The sequence below is a fragment of the Ptychodera flava genome, chromosome 4 (assembly GCF_041260155.1).
Source record: "Ptychodera flava strain L36383 chromosome 4, AS_Pfla_20210202, whole genome shotgun sequence".
NCBI classification, from domain to species: domain Eukaryota; kingdom Metazoa; phylum Hemichordata; class Enteropneusta; family Ptychoderidae; genus Ptychodera; species Ptychodera flava.
This window is the reverse complement of record NC_091931.1, coordinates 48,764,247-48,782,837: the sequence shown is the minus strand read 5'-3', so window position 1 is coordinate 48,782,837 and position 18,591 is coordinate 48,764,247. Positions and strand designations below refer to the sequence as shown.

Sequence of the window (18,591 nt, the reverse complement as noted above, 5' to 3'; positions counted from 1 at the left end):
CCACAGCTACCTAGACCACAGCTACCTAGACACAAAAGATTATAACAAAATGGACAAGCGGGGACTGTGTCATCAACGATGACTTGTTTCTCTAAGGTTCAAGTAAAATTATATGGGACGACAATTACAATTTCTATAAAATATGCTCAGTTTTACTTGAATGTACTTCACGTCTCTCCTGCACGCCAATCCTATTTAGTAAATTTACCACTCTTGTCATCGTTCAAGATATGAAAATAGCCTTCATTGGAATGAGGATACTAGCATGTTTCATTCGATATTTGACGGTACCCAGACGTGTACCAACCTATCAAAAGGACCAACCATGATATTAACAAAAAACTTGACGTATATCACTCCACGACGTAGCTCAATAAGGTTGCAGACAAGTAGCCAATCGTATGTTTTTCCTAGAGTAAATGCAGTATGAACAGTTGAGACTAAGAAATTCTTCAGAAAGTTGTGCCAGTCCTACAGTATCCACTTTAACGACAACAGCTACTGTATTGATTAAAAAATATGCACTTCCATGTCCAGTGTGAGAATATCTCTATAAATCTCTGCAGATATTATCTTTTATTGAGAACAAAATATTGCAACGCTAAAGGATAGTTGCCCGATTCGACAAAGATAATCAATAACCCTTGCTATGATCTAACAGAACACCATACAGAATTCATTTTCCCCGTAGTAATTTTATTTTTATAAATTCCAATAGCTTCTAGCTCACGGATAGCTTAGCTTTCTACACCCTGTCGTACCCTGTCAGCAGACTTGACGCAGTTACATTTAGAAGAGATATTTTTGTCGATATGCAGGCAAGATTTGTCTAAGATTGGAACTTCATTTTCTCCCCTAAGAGCCCTCTTGTATCTTCAACCTTCTGATGGTTGCGTTTTAATAAGTGGTTTCTCAGAAATACGCTTTCCATGTCTCCTATATTGTTACAATCAGGGTAAAGCATTGCTGTTGAGATAATTAGGAAAACACTTCATCGAAGATTGAAAGCCCACAGGACACTAATGATGTGTCAGCTGTCAGTGTTGTTGTAAAGGAATTACTTTGAAAAAGATTCATAACTTTGAGACAGAACTGAAGAAAAATAAAATAAACTATGCCACATCCATTTTGCTTGCGACCTTCTTTTTATTTCCTTAAAATAGAAAATAAAGTAACTATAGACGATCCATAGTCGACATGGAGAATTCATATTACCGGAGGCTTCAGCGTGACGTCATCGACTACTGTAACAGTATAGTCTTCTGAATAGTGACTGTAACTGAGTGTGATAGAAAATATATTTTAGATCAGTAAATGAAATTAAGTTGCCTGTACATGTTTCTGTGTCATTTTGACATCTTCATCTGTTTGTTATACCTGTTCAATGAATTATTGCCTTCCATAGCCGCTTTAGACTTAAAATATCGATTTATGTCTTCCAAAACTGTGAATGTTTTCATACTCAAGAGAATTAAGACATTCAAAAAGATTTAACAATATTCAAATTTATGATGACAGACTGTGAATGAATGAAGGAAAACCATTATAAAACTTCACGAAAACAAACTCCCATGCACAGACTCCAGCAAAAAATACTTCAAAAAATACGTACATACCCAGTTGTATCAAGCACATGGACACCCAGCTGGACATGCACCGTAAAAGATGCAGTCAATAGCATCGCAACAATTAACTTCGGCTGGCACTGGGCCACCAACGTGTATCAAACCGTTGATGAAATCTCTCTGAAATTGCCTTGGAGGCGAAAGATTAATAACGATACTCACAGGGGTATCTCTGAAATTACCTGCAAAAAACCACGCCACCGTTTAGCGAGACATTTGTGTATTTGTAACAAGGAATGTTTCGAGCACATTTAACTAAAATTCAAATCAACTTATACGGAAACAAACAAACAAACAAACAACAAAACTCCACCATGAAAATAACGTTAACCCCACTGAACATCCCATGAAACAACGCATTGAACGTGGAATCGATAAGAGACGCAACGTAAATCAGTGTGAACCCGGATTACTGTATACGAATTAATTCTTTCAACAGATGGCACATTTAACATCGCAGTTCGAAAAGAATTCAATTTTCTGAAAGATGACCTAAATGAGGCATATATTGAAAGTGTGCAATCGAATAAAAAGTAGTCTTGGTTTTGGTCGAGCACAGAAATTAGGAGAACGAGTTTGATGAAGATGGTTAAATAAGCGTATTTTCATGTGACTATTGTTTCTACGTGTTTAACGTTTTAATGATCTTTTTACCAAAACTTACTTCATTTTTATTACTTATGAAAAATGCCGTTCAACAATATCGGGATATGTTTGCTGTACAAAATATCTGTATTAAGTGATTATTCTCACAAATGGTGAAAGAGTGAACAAATTTTTAAAAAAAACTAAGAAAAGGATGAAGCCATTGAATGTATCAGAGATGCTAAGCGCATTAAAATTCATTCTCACTGTCAGCCATTGACTAGAAAAAAATTACCAAATGATTCAACGGTTGCCACTACAACGCACAGTAACACCAAACAAAAGGCAGCCTTCATGATTACTGGAAAAAAGCACAGACAATGGTTGCTGACAGTCTGTATTTTTCAAGGTGGTCCAAAACGTGTCAATTACATTTCGTGACGCAAAGTGACAATAAAATGTAAAGAACATGAATTTAGTAGTCTATGAAAATATCATCTTTTAGAAATGACTTCAAAGGGCAATAAATACTCTTACTTATCGATACCACCTGAAAATAAATATTATGATCTAGCAGGGACGAATAAAAATTAAGTAAATGGCATTAAATTTTTTTTTCGTGTTAATGTGTATATGTTGTTGTGTATCTAACTTTGATCTTCCATTGTAATAAAGTATTCGGCCAAAGTTATCGCAGCTTCATGCTTTTCGTTGAAAGCAGGTATAGTAATGTGATAATTCCTCATCTATTATTTAGACCATGACCAGTAAAATTACCCTTCATAGGTTGAGTTAGGTAAATTTGACCAACAATTTTATGCATGTTCATGCATGATACAACGGTTGTCAGCATGACGAGATGTGACTAGAAAATAACATAATATAAAATGGATTATTTACTCACAACATGGCAAAGAATATATTCATTCTTAACTTCCATGTTGAGGTGAAACTAACCAGCTTTTCTAGAAGAGGAAAAAATATGAAACACTCTTATCGAAATAGGAAGGTAGTCTAGCTACACAGCTTTGACCGCTGAAAATTGACCTACTGGCGTGCGTCGTCCTTCTGAGTTGTGTAGCTTTCCGTTTTCTTGCCTCTTTTATTGTGAACTGTGCGTGAGAACAAGGTAATGCTTATTAAGGTTATCCATCCCCTTTTTTCTAAAGGTTAATAGCAAAGTATTTGACATTTTTATGACTTGCGTAGTCATTCCACATCACAGTACGACTATACGGTCATGTATGGTATATATTCCACTTTCTGTCATGCTGTCAATTTCCTATCAATGCATGCGTACTGATAGTATTTTTGGTAATTTTAATAATCTGTTCACGACATCAACATGATAACATGGCCAAAACTACCAAATCCGTGATTTAATCAATAAATACGTCAGCGACTTCTGTTGCCGTGACAAAAATACTGTTCATCGAATATCTGACTTTTAATGCAATAACACTAGGTCAAAATTTGTAAGACAATAGTTGTAAACATAGACACAAAACAGCACAGAACAGACAGTAAACAAACAAAGTCAAATCATGAATGAAAGATATATGGACCTCTGGCCAAAAGACCAAGAAGTGATGTTAGGTGTTTCGAAAATAGTAAGCGCATCCTCCGCACATGTGGCACCCGCTATATATCAATCTGTAAGGCAGATAGGTAGTGGTCACTAACTAAGGCCCCATGTCACCGATGCCATCAGTGATCATTTGTCGAAGAGAGATATTGTATTTATCGACCAGCTTGCGATACATGCCAAAAAAGCGTTTGAGTGTAGAGACAAGCCTTGCTCTGGTGTAACCTTGATTTAACAGTTTATAAGAGAGATGGCCATGTCTCTCTACAAAATCACCATATGAACTGCATGCTCTTGCATATCGAATAAGCTGGGAAATGTATCCCCCATAAGCAGGTGAGAGTGGAATATTTCTGATGAGGTGTGGAAAATTGATTATAGTAAAGTTGAAATCATCTCTCTTGTCATATAGCCTAGTAGAAAGGTGACCATTTGAGTCAAATTCAAGTAAAATGTCCAGATATGAAGCAGAAGAGGCCGTTTCTGTAGTTTCTTTAATCTCCAATTCTGGAGGATAAATCATAGCGAGATATTTACTGAATTCAGAGTTATTCAATGAAATAACATCGTCTATGTATCTAAATGTAAGGTTGAAAGTACGAGCTACAAAGACCTTTTTCTGCTTAATAAGGTTCTGGATAAATTCTGCCTCGTATGAGAACAGAAATAAGTCGGCAAGTAAGGGAGCACAGTTAGTGCCCATGGGAATTCCTATACACTGTTGGAAAATGTGTCCTCCAAATTCAACAAATATGTTGTCAATGAGGAAATCAAGCATACTGATAATGTCTTTCTCGGTATAAAACACTTTAGCGTTAGTAATATTTTTAACAAAATATGTAGAATTATACCCCAATACCACATATTTGTAACGGCGTGAACCGTTTTTGTAGAAAAATGCTTGGTTGATGATGTTTTTCAAGCGTTCTTTCAATTTATCATTTGGTATTGTGGTATACAATGTGGAAAAATCGAACGTTTTAATAGATGTTATATTTGAAACAGATCTTGATTTCAAATTTTCCAAGAGTTCCTTCGAATTTTTTAATATCCACATTTGATTTATACCACTCCGAGAAAAGACAACATCACAGTATGCTTGAAGTCCCCGTTTAACAGTACAAAGAACAGAATTTAGTATCTTCGATAACTCTGTTGTTGAACATTTTGAAGATCCTGCGGTAAACCTAGCTTTGTAAGGTGTTTTGTGGAGCTTTGGTATCCAGTATAAGCTAGGCAACTTATTATGGTCATCCTTTGTTGTAATATTAAAATTATCCATGAATGACTTATGGTTTGCCAAAATTTCAGATTTGTTGAACATCGATTGTCTGTAAGTGGAGTTGGTGGAGGTCTTAGTTACACCAAGTTCGTCTGTAAAACATTCAAAATAATACTTCTTACAGACAAATACAATGTTATTGGCAGCTTTATCAGCAGGGACGACAACATATTTGTCATGGATATCATTCAAACACTTAACAGCATCAGGATCTTTAAATACAGAATAGGGTCTTCTGCAAACATGTGATCTTAGTCGACCAATACGGCCACGCACTAATTTCCTCACAGATTTGACCCATTCTGACAGTGTGTCCAGCTCTACATCCTCCCTTTTAGCCCATTTCCTGGCATATTCTTCAACAGAGTCCATAATGATCTTAAAATTATGGTTCCAGTTGATCCTGCGAGGTTCTCTGAACTTTGGTCCACAAGATAATATCTTACGAAGGTGGTGATGTTCAACCAAGTTCAGATCACCAGTGATGACATGGCCAACTGGAGTATATTTGAAGGGAGATGTACAGCAGTCACAGGATGCTTGTGTTTAAAGGAATTCATCAATTTTTAAGTGCCGCAATGCCTTATTGTAATTGAATATTTTATTGGAGATTGTCTTGGTGTATTGATATGACAGAATAGGTACAGACTGGTTCTTAAAGTATACAGGTATAGTTGATGTAACCTTTTTGTTGTGAAGTATATTGCTGATATTAATGGCATCAATTCCTTTGTTAGTAAATGGAAGATGTATGAAATGACGATGATCATCAGTCATAGGTTCAGCACGAACAGGCTTGTATAGTCTGTATAGTGCAATGTCAGCAATAATACTTTTATAACTTTGACTAAATGTAAAGTATACACGGTAACCGTCGTTAAGGTAAAACCAACCTCGGGGACAGATATTCGGACTCTCAAACTTTTTCATTTCTTTTCTGCTCTACCACTTGTTGAGGTTCATTCTAAAGCTCTCAGTGTAAGAAAACTTTTCATCAGCTTATTTTTTCGAAAATCGAAAATTTTATTTTTTTCTCCATACAGTTAACACGTGGATGGTGGCTATTTTGAATTTAAAATATGGGTAAATTTGAGTAATTTGTTTCTCTAGTTCTAAAATTTGCACGGTGACCCCAGACTTTTGTTCTTTATTTTAAAGGAGAATGTTTGATATTTTCTTTGAGGAAAGTTTGAGCAAAAGTAGTACGTAGTACCTTAAACGAAATGTCAATACGGGTTTTTCACCAGTTTCTGTCCCACTGATGAACATTAACAAAATTAATTCTTTCAGCCCATTCATTATATGATACAAACCTGTTTTTTGTTCGCTTCTTAGGCATTAACTTTGTATTTCTTGAACTGATCACAGTCCTTATATTGCTCTAAGGTTCATATACTTGGATTGATGAGTCAGTGCAGTGGTTTCGAAAGCTATTATATAACAATAACGTGATTTTACCACAATACCGATGCAATAGCATCACCAAAATACTGCCAACGCAACAACATACCTACGGCAGTGCTTGCATTTGTTGTTATTCCATTAAGTCCCATTGTACATTAACAACATCGGTTTCTATATTGTTTTGTGACCCGCACTATGCTGTCTCATACCAAGAATGTCAGTGAGTCTCTCTTAATTTTACTTTCTTTGTGAATCACACTTTCTTGCTGCTAGGTAAGGCGAAAAAGTGTCATTCGCATTTTGTGACTTACTGAGACAATGAATTGCTAAGAAAATGAATGGAAGGGTCGATCAATATATCATCTCCTCGAAACTGAATGCACATTATCATTAAATATGTTGAACGTATCGAGACTGCTTGATACAAAATATCATGACCGATTGGGGATCGAGTAAAACTAAATAAATGGTAAATTTAGCAGACAATCATTTTTATGCTCTTTATTTATTTTGCCTATCTCTAAGAAGAACTCGTGACCTTTGGTGGCCAGTCGACAAAATATTTAACACGTCTCCCCACACACACACATACATGCATACACACAAGTCAGTTCCCTCTTTATTTTAAAGTTACTTTGTATTTAACTCTCAGCAATTAGTTAACCCTTGAGCCAGCACAATCACATGTATTTCCATACACTATATAAGCTTACGAATTAACTTCGCCTTTATGACGCTATGAACGTTAAAGTCCTATTAGCTGTACCTTTTTGAGTTTTACTAACAAAGAAAACACCATCCACTATTTTAATACTTTGCTATTGAATAGGTCGATAAAATTAATGTGCTTACGGGTTTATTTGCGGCGGCCATATTTTAATTGCATTAGGTGCTCAAATTTTATTTGTTCGTTCGTCGCAGTAGATTCAGTAGTACCATCATGCTAAGCATTTTTATATAAGATGCATTTGACTTCCGATCATCTTACCGAAAATAGACCGAAAAGAGACAGCTTATAGGGCCTGAACGATTGGCCCGTTATTATGATAGACAGACGTGTCATTTTATCTTACCAGCTTTATAACTTTGGTCACATTTAGGACACGATCGTGGTGACTATTGAGCCCTCAGTTGTGAAATTCATTATTGAGATCTTCGGCGAAATCTCTCCACAATCTTGTCTTGATTGATATTAGATTCAAAATACTGATATAACGACATATATGTTTGCCCAAGAATGCAACAGCAAACATCGCTCAAACTATTACTTGGGAGGGGTTCAACCTACGGAATATGATCAGCGGTAAAGTTGAAGACACACCGCTATCGCTGCATTATTTTGTAGGATGAAGATCGATACAATGCATTAATGGAACATAATTGAGTTTAAACACTATTAAAAATATGATTATCGACGGTGAATAGTGCACTGGCACTTTCAATAGAATTTGCCAACATTACTCTGCAGACTGAGTGATGTTGTGGTGTTATGGAAATATTTATTCTCGGCACTGAGAAATGGTGACGTCATTGACAATTTCCACGCTACCGAACATGTCTGATGACTTATGCTTACCAGTTGGCTTGTCAGAGTTAAATTTCGTACCAAAGGTGAAAGCAGTTTAGTTTTTCTCGGAACAATAAACACAAGAACATCGCGCAACATATGATAATTAATGGACCATCCCATACTCGTTCACTCCGATAACGATTTAACTATGTTTACATGTAGAGACTGAACTCGATCGACGGTGACTTTCACATGCACAAAAAATACTTTCCACATGTCACAAATGTGTTCACAACTTCAAATGAATCTCTGAATCGCTGACGCAAGCCAGGTAATCTAGGAATTCTAAGGACTTTGCAAGCGCGATACAGAAGTTCCAATTTAGAACCATCAAAGTACACACTGTTATGTAGGTCATTTCCCCCTCATGGCCTGAGTTTAATTAATCTAGAACATTCTTAAAGTCACTGTCCTTCATGACCTTGAAGTCAATTAGTCATGTTTACAAATTTCTAGAAATCCGATTAGTCGCAAGTGGAGATATTTTGAGAGCAGTAATTCGCATATCAATAGAAGTTCTAAATTGTCCTTATGTTCTCTTATATAACCATGTAAGTATAAATACTGGGGCGGCATGATTTTCTGTCAGACATTTGGGATCGTGTCACTTGTGTGTTACTTCAAGACTGAAAGCTCCAGCAAAATTATTTCAAGATTTGCATGCAAGACCCTCACTGCCTTGCAAGATTCATTCTGTGGACTTTGCGCAACCTCAAGCCTGCAGGCAAGCCAAAGGACTGTTCATTTTGTCTCAGTGTCTGAATCGACTCTGGAGCTCTGTGTCGTCCCAGCTGAGATAAGTAGCCTGTGAACTTTTACAAAATATATTCTATCCCTTGACTTAGTGATTAGCTACTTTTTGTAATAAATCTCGTTTTATAAGGAAAATGCTGAGTTCATTGTTTTGTTTGTTTTCTCTTACGTAACAACGTTCCTTACCATAACATTAATATTTATTTATTTATAAAAAGCGCCTCTTCAATCATAACCGTTTTCAAAAGTGCTGTAAAACTACAACAAATAAAAGTCTAAAATTATAAAAATGTATTGAAAACTCAGTGAAATAAAAAAATTCAAAACTCCAGACAATTAAAAAAAAGATAATTACAACAACTTTTCGGAAAACCTCACAGATCGTAGAATTTGGTAAGATCCGAAAACTACTTGACCAGAGTTCTACGGAAAATTGGTACATGCTTTTATTACGTCTAGACTTTACTACTATAATAGTCTACTTTTTGGTATTCCCAAGTATCAGATTAAAAAAATTACAACTTATTCAGAATTCTGCAGCACGTCTTGTTTTAAAAGCTAAGAAATCAATTCATATACAACCAGAATTGCATTACTTGCATTAGCTTCCAGTTCACAAGCGCATTTAGTACAAGCTTTTATGTTTAACATATAAACTGGTGGACAGAATTGTCCCCGAGGTTATCGTTCGCCCTGTTAAAGCGATGAAATTCGTTTCTTCGCCTCGATAAAGTTTGAATGTGCGATGTATGATAGTGAGCATGCGTGAGTGAGTGTTTCACGAACTCTACAACGTGTGGAGCGGTCTCAGTCAGAAAAATGTAACAACTTAGCCGGCTATTGAACCACTCTTTTTTGAGAGTGGAGATTTAGCCGAGCGGTTCTCTCTGTGGCCTCTCCGCTAGGCGACTGATGCCGTATGTTGTGGGTTCGAACCCGATTGAAAACTAGCCGTATTGAAATAAGTTTTAAGTGTCCGTGCTCCGTATCGAACCTTTAGGTCGACCTCGAATGATTCATTCAGTTTGTATTAACCGGTATGTAATACCAAGTTTTACGGTGATAGAGCTTTTGCCATCTGTGCACCATGACTATGGAATAAGCTTCCATTAAATCTTCCTAGTTCGACAACTTTAAATGTTTTTACGTCTGGACTTAAACACACTTTTAGAAAGTTTTTAATGCTATTTTTTTTGAGTTTTTTGATTGTAACAACATTTTATTATCTCACTGTACTGTACAGTGCCTTGAGATGCCTTTTTACATGGAAGGCGGTTTTTAAGAAATAAATATTATTATTATTATTATTATTAATTTATTCAAAAGACGTGCTTTCGGTATACGCTTAAAGTGCTCAAAACATTTCAGACGTTCGGGAATAGAATTCCAAAGCTTAGGTAAACAAAGTGCGAATGTCGTATCATTGATCTTATTGAAAGAAAGTGGCACAGATAAATTTTCGCTCTTTTCTGTTCGCTCTTAAATCATACATGGAATTACATTTAATATCAAACATATCTGTGACGTACTGCGGTGACTTGCCTTATGATGCCTTGTTAACCAGTAAAATTGTATTAAATTACATTCTGGCTTTTACAGGCAGCTACACATTATATCGAACAGTGGGGACTAAGCAATTCCTTGGATTCGTTGTGACAGTCCTAGATCTTCCACTTTCACATCAACAATTACTGTATTGTCTGTGAGATATGCACTTCCATGTCTAATGTGCGAACACCTCTGTTAATATCTGCAGACATTATCTTTTATTGAGAATAAAATATTGTAATGCTAACGGATAGTTGCTCTATTAGATAAAGATAATCAGTACCCCTTGATACGATATCAGAACAATATTAACTTTATTTTCCCCCCTTAGTAATTTTACTGTTATAAATTCCAATTCTTTAGCTCCTAGCTCACAGGTACCTTAGACATGTACATCGTGTCTTACCCTATCAACAGACTTAAGGCAGTTAAATTTAGAAAAGACATTTATGTTGATATGCGGGGAAGATTTGTCTAACATTTGGAACTTTCTCTCCCTAAGAGCCCTCCTGTAACTTCCACCTTCTTATGGTTATGTGATAATAAGTTGTTTCTCAGAAGTACGCTTTCCATTTCTCCTATAATATTATATTTAGGGAAAAGAGTAGATGTGCAGATAAACAGGAAAACACGTCAGGAAAGATTAAAAGCCCACAGGACACTAATCTTGTGTCCGATGTCAGTGTTGTTTGTAAAGGAATAACTCTGAAAAGAATTCATAACTTTGAGGCAGAAGTCAAGAAAAGAATAAATTATGCGACATCCATTTTGCTTTCGAACAACATTTTTATTTTCTTAAAACAGAGAACGAAGTAACTAAAGACGACCCATGGTCGACATGGAGGCTGCTACCATAGCTCTGGTGATTTCATATTAACGGAGTCTTCGTCGTGACATCATCGACTACAGTATAGTCTTCTGAACAGCAACTGTAACTGCGTGTGACAGAAAACATTTCCGATCATTAAATGAAATTAAGTTGTCTGTACATGCTTCAGTGTCATTTTGACATCTTCATCTGTTTGTTATACCTGTTTAGTGAAGTATTACCTTCCATGGTCGCTTTAGACTTAAAATACCGATTTGTGTCTTCCAAAATTGCGAATGTTCTTTGGCAAAACGTTAATCACATTATTAATATGATGTGGAAAACAAACTTTTAAATACAGTGGAAACGTGAGGTTTATGGTTATATGTTAGATATTGATACGTTTAAGGAAATGAACATAGTTATAAATATAGCTACCTTTGTAGTATACAAGACAAAGATATTGAATGAAAAATGTATTGAACGTTTACTTAAGGAAGAACTAATGTATTTAAAAATTACAAAGAAGTGTAAATACATAGAACAAATGATAAAGTCTTTATAATGGATTAGTTTTGTAAATTTGGCCTTTGCGTGGTATGTTTTTGGTCAATTGCTGCTGTTGTTTTTTTCATTGCTTTCTTTTCCAAATGAATTTGTTTTGGGAAATTTATGTATAGTTTAACCATAATTGAGAGACGAATAAAAGTGCTTTTTGTAAAAAATATTTTTTCGTAACTCAAGAGCATTTAGATTTCACAAACAAATAAAAATATTCAAATATCTGGTGACAGACTGTTAATGAAGGAAAAGAAGACCATTAAAACTTCACGAAAACAAACTCGCATGCACAGAATCCAGCAAATATATTTCAAAGGCTATACGTACATATCAAGTTGTATTAAGGGACACAGGGACACCCAGCTGTACATATACCATAAAAGATGCAGTCAATAGCATCGCAACAATCAACTTCGGCAGGCACTGGGCCTCCAACGTGTATCAAACCGTTGATGAAGTCTCTCTGAGACTGTCTTGGAGGCGTTAGATTAATAACGATACCCACAGGGGTATCTCTGAAATTGCCTGCAAAAAACACGTCGCCGTTAAGAAAGACATTTGCGTGTTGGCAACATGGGATGTTTCGAGCACATTAAACTAAATTTCAAATCGTCTCGTACTGAAAACAAACAAACAAACAAAATTACACCATAAGTATATAAGTTAAGCCCTTTCCTGAGGAACTTCCCATGAAAACAACGCATTGAACATGGAATCGATAAGAGACGCAACGTAAACTAGCGTGAATCCGGATTACAGTATACGATTTCTTTCACGAGATGGCGCATTTTTATATCACAGTTCGAGGTCATCATATCTTTCTTTCATGAATTTGACTTTTTGTGTACCGGTGCTTTACTGTCTGTTCTGTGCTGTTCTGTGTCTATGTTTATAACTAGTGTATTACGAATTTTGACCTTGTGTTATGGGTAACGGATAGGTATGATTGCGATTATTTTTCGAAAAGATTTCAATTGTCTGAAAGAAAGTGATGACCCAAATGAGGCATACAGATGAAAGTGCGCAATGGAATAAAAAGTAGTCTTGGTTTTGTTCGAGCACAGAAGTTAGGAGAACAATTTTTAATGAAGATGGTTAAATAGGCGTACTTTTATAATTTCCTGTGACTATTGTTTCCACGTGTTCAACGTTCTAATAATCTTTTCACCAAAATTTACTTCATTTTTATAACTTATGAAAAGCACCCTTTAACAATATTGGGATATTTGTACTAATAGTGAAAAGGAAAACAAATTTAAAAAATCTAGGAAAAGGAATGAAGCCATCGAATGTAGAATAGATTCATAAGCGCATTAAATTTCATCTTCACATCCTCATTCTCACATGTTTAGAACATGAATTGAGTAATCTATAAAAATAGCATCTTTTTGAAATGACCTAACTGGACGATAAATACTCTTACCTGTCGACACCAACAGAAAATAAATATTATGATTAAGCAGAGACGAATTAATATTAAACTAAATTTTCAATGTACCTGGCATAAATCTTCTTTTCACCTGTTCATGTGTATATGTTGTTTTCAATCTAACTTTAGTCTTTCACTGCAATAAACTATTCGGCCAAAGTTATCGATGCTTCGTGCTTTTCATTTAAACGGTAGCAGGTATGCCAACGTGATAATGCCTAATCTATGATTTCGACCATGACCAGTAAAATGACCCTTCATGGGTTAAGTGGGGTAAATTTGACCAACAATAGCCTGCATGTTCATAATATAAAGGCGACCATTTCGTCACAGCATGGCAAACGATTACCCATTCTAAACTCCCACGTTTTGGTGAATCTAACCAGCTTTTCTAGAAGCGGAAAAAACATAAAACTCTTACCGAAATAGGAAGGTAGTGTAGCTACACAGCTTTGACTACTGAAAATTGACCTGCTGGCGTGTGTCGTCCTTTTGAGTTGCGTAGCTTTCCGTTTTCTTGCCTCTTTTATTGTTAAATGTGCGTGAGAACAAGGTAATGCTTAAGTTCTCAATCCTTATTCTTCTTAAGGTTAATAGCAAACAATCTGATATTTTATTACTTGCATTGTCATTTCACATCACAGTATGACCATACAGCTGTGTATGGTTTATCTTCCACTTTCTGTCATGCTGTCAATTTCCTATGCATGCGTGCGCACGTATGGTACTTTTTTGAAACTTTAATAATTTGTACACGACATCAATACGATAACATGGCGAAAATTACCGATCTCGTGATTTAATCAATAAATACGTCAGCGCTTTCTGTTGGCGTGGCAATCATACTGTTCATCGAATGTTTGACTTTTAACGCACTTATAACTTTTACTTCTGTAAAGTATACACGGTAACCGTCGTTAGGGTAGAACGCACCTTGAAGGCAGATATTCGGACTCTCAAACTTTTTCAATTCTTTTCTACTGAACCTCTTGTTTGAGTTCATTCTAAAGCTCTTGATGTAAGAAAACTTTTTATCGGCTTAATTTTTAGAAAATCGAACATTTTATTTTTTTCATAGAGTTAACACGTGGATGGTGGCCACTTTGAATTTCAAAAATGGATAAATCTTGAGTAATTTGTTTCTCTAGTTCCAAAATTTGCACGTCGATCCCCTATTTTTGTTCTTTATTTTGAAGAGAAAGACTGAAATATAGGAAGATTTGAGCAAAAGTTTAAGTCTTTCACTTTCGAGGCACATACTACCTTAAACGAAACGCCAATGAGGGGTTTTCACCAGTTTTTGTCTCAATGATGATCATCAACAGAATCAAGTTTTTCAGCCTATTCATTATATGATACAAACCCGGTTTCTGCTTTTCGCTTCGTGAGCGTTCACTTTGTATTTCTTGAACGGATAACAGTCCCTATATTGCGGTGTAGTTCATATGATTAGATTTATGGGTCAGTGCAATGGTTTCAAAATCTCTTATACTATAATAACGACGTGATTTCACCACAATACCGACTAGATGCAATAACATCACAAATATACTGTCAACGCAACGACATACCTTGGGCAGTTCTTGCATTTGTTATCATACATTACGTTCCATTCCACTTTCACAACATCGGTTACTATATTGCTTTGTGACCTGCACTTCAGCGTGTCATACCAAGAGTATCAGTGAGTCTCTGTAAATTTTACTTTCTTCGTGGATCACAGTTTTTTGCTGCCAGGCCAGTCAAAAAAGCGCCATTTCCATTTTGTGACCTACAGCAACAATGAATTGCTAAGACAATGAATCTAAGGGTCGATAAAATATCATCTCACGGAAACTAAATGTAAACACAGTATCATTAAATCTGTCGAATATATCGAGACTACTAGATACAAAATATCATGACCGATGGGGGATCAAGTAAAACCAAATAAATGGTAAATTCAGCAGAAAATCACTTTTAGCGTGCTGATGTTTATGCTGTTTACAAGCTAACTTTGTGGTCCCTTTTAATAAAGTGTCAAAGTTAATTCATTGATACTTCTTGCTTCTGTATAAATGATAGAAGCAGCAGAATTGTAAGGACTATTACACGTCCGTTAACTTGACGTCTTATCTGTCGGCGTTATTTCGAAACTCAAACAACAAAAGCCAGCATGTACATGGTAAATTAGAGATTAGCGTAACGAGGTCCAACTTGAAAACAACAATACGAAACTTTAATGAATGACTCAGAGCAAGGCAAATGACAAACCAATTGTTTAGCAACTATAAATTTCGGAGATGTAAAAGCACAAACATACTTATTGAATTTGTTACTGTAAATCTACAACTTTGGCGAATAAAAGTTAACCTGTTGGCGTATGTCGTCCCTCTGAGTGGCCCATGTCCCTTTCATTGTAAACTGTGCATGAGAAAGGTATAATTTTCATTTTTTTCATCCTTGTTCGTCAGAAGGTAAGAAGGTTTATTGCAAAAGTTTTGACATATTTATGACTAGGTTGCCATTCCTTCTTCACTGTGTGACGATGTACCAGTGTACCGTTCATGACAAATTTTTTCGATGCTGTCATTGTTCTTACCAGGCACGCCTATGTCCGGTAATGTTTGTAATTCTAAAAATCAGTACACGCCATTAAATTGATGACATGAAGGAATTTATTAACTTCGTGATTTCATCAATAAACGCGTGACAGATCGCTCAGTTGCACTGTCAAAAACTACCGTGCCTGGAAAATCGGACTGATCAACGAACTCATAATTTTAATGTAAAGTATACACTATTCACCGCCGCTAAATTTTTTTTGTCTCAACGAGAGTCTTGAACAGAATCATATGTTCCATTCCCTTATCATATGCACCAGCTCCTGCCTTTTGTCTCCTAAGCAGTTATTTTGTATGTCTTGCTTGGGTCACACTCCTCTCTCTTTGTGTCTGGACTCATGTGCTGGGATGTATGAGTAAATGCAAAGGTTCCCAAGCCCCTAAACTACTATACTAAAACGATGTGATTCCACCATGGTGGCGACGCGATTACCTCACCAATACTGTAGACGTTATCTGTTATCGACATGTTCAAATCACTCACTCTTAAACACTATACAATATGCTGTCACACTTTTGATCATTACTTCAAATTAATCTCTGAAACGCTGATGCAAGCTAGGTAATCTAGGAATTCTAAGGGCTTTGCATGCGCGATAGAGAACTTCCAATTAAGAGCCATCAAAGTAGACACTCTTATGTAGGTCATTTTCCCCCACACTCATGACCTGGGTTTAATTAATCTAGAACATTCTTCAGGTCACTGTCCTTCATGACCTTGAAGTCAATTAGTCATGTTTACAACTTTCTAAAAATTCAATTAGTCACAAGTAAAGATATTTTGAGAGCAGTAATTCGCATATCAATAGAAGTTCTAAATTGTTCTTGTGTTCTCTTATATGACCATTTAAGTATAAATACTGGGGTGGCATGATTTTCTGTCAGACATTTGGGGTCGTGTCACTTGTGTGTTACTTCAAGCCTTTGGAAACTCCAGCAGTATTAACGTCAAGACTTTTCAAGACCTTTACAGCAACGCTGGATTTATTCTGCGGACTTTTCGCAACCACAAGCCTGCAAGCAAACCAAGGATTGCATCGGTCTGTCTCACTGTCTGACTCTGGAGCTTTTGAGCCGTCGCAGCTAAAATAAGTAGCCTGTAAAATGTTACAGTTTATACTCTGTCCCTTGACAGTTTTATTTTTTGTAATAAATTTATTTTTAAAAGGAAATCACTGAGTTCACCGGCTTGTTAGTTTTTTTCTCACGTAATACCAATTATTTAGCTCCTAGCTAAAAGGAAGCTTACCTATCTAAATCGTGTCTTACCTTATTAACAGACTTGATGCACTTACATTTGGAGGAGACGTTTATGTTAATATGCAGGGAAGATTTATCTAACTTGTGGAACTTCATTTTCTCCCCTAAAAGCCCTCCTATAACTTCCACTTTCTTATGGTTAATTGTAATAAGTAGTTTCTCAGAAGTACGCTTCCATTTATCCTATGATGATACATTTAGGATAAAGTTGATGTTGAGATAATTAGGAAAACACTTCTGAAAAAAATTAAAAAGCCCGAAAGGACACGAACGATGTGTCAGCTGTCAGGGTTGTTTGTACAGGAATTACTCTGAAAATAATTCATAACTTTGAGACACAACTCAAGAAAAGAATGAATTATGCGACATCCATTTTGCATACGAACAACATTTTTATTTCCTTAAACCAGAAAACGAAGTGACTAAAGACGACCCATGGTCAACATGGAGGCTGCTATCATAGCTCTGGTGATTTCATACTAACGGAGGCTTCGTCGTGACGTCATCGACTACAGTATAGTCTTCTGAACAGCAACTGTAACTGCGTGTGACAGAAAACATTTCGGATCATTAAATGAAATTAAGTTGCCTGTACATGCTTCAGTGTCATTTTGACATCTTCATCTGTTTGTTATACCTGTTTAGTGAAGTATTACCTTCCATGGTCGCTTTAGACTTAAAATACCGATTTGTGTCTTCCAAAATTGCGAATGTTCTCTGGCAAAACGTTAATCACATTATTAATATGATGTGGAAAACAAACTTTAAAATACAGTGGAAACGTGAGGTTTATGGTTATATGTTAGATATTGATACGTTTAAGGAAATGAACATAGTTATAAATATAGCTACCTTTGAAGTATACAAGACAAAGATATTGAATGAAAAATGTATTGAACGTTTACTTAAGGAAGAACTAATGTATTTAAAAATTACAAAGAAGTGTAAATACATAGAACAAATGATAAAGTCTTTATAATGGATTAGTTTTGTAAATTTGGCCTTTACGTGGTATGTTTTTGGTCCATTGCTGCTGTTGTTTTTTTCATTGCTTTCTTTTCCAAATAAATTTGTTTTGGGAAATTTATGTATAGTTTAACCATAATTGAGAGACGAATAAAAGTGCTTTTTGTAAAAAATATTTTTTCGTAACTCAAGAGCATTTAGATTTCACAAACAAATAAAAATATTCAAATATCTGGTGACAGACTGTTAATGAAGGAAAAGAAGACCATTAAAACTACACGAAAACAAACTCGCATGCACAGAATCCAGCAAATATATTTCAAAGGCTATACGTACATATCAAGTTGTATTAAGGGACACAGGGACACCCAGCTGGACATATACCATAAAAGATGCAGTCAATAGCATCGCAACAATCAACTTCGGCAGGCACTGGGCCTCCAACGTGTATCAAACCGTTGATGAAGTCTCTCTGAGACTGTCTTGGAGGCGTTAGATTAATAACGATACCCACAGGGGTATCTCTGAAATTGCCTGCAAAAAACACGTCGCCGTTAAGAAAGACATTTGCGTGTTGGCAACATGGGATGTTTCGAGCACATTAAACTAAAA

At 35.9% G+C, this 18,591-nt stretch overlaps 1 long non-coding RNA gene across 1 annotated transcript; it reads right to left on the bottom strand.

Annotated features, from left to right (window-relative positions):
* Positions 1 to 1,628: 1,628 nt before the first annotated feature.
* LOC139130545 (uncharacterized) lies at positions 1,629 to 13,642 on the bottom strand. Its single transcript, XR_011551907.1, has 3 exons — positions 13,572 to 13,642; positions 2,506 to 2,571; positions 1,629 to 1,807 (listed from the first exon to the last, which is right to left on the bottom strand). It is a non-coding gene; the product is annotated as an uncharacterized lncRNA (long non-coding RNA).
* Positions 13,643 to 18,591: the final 4,949 nt, after the last annotated feature.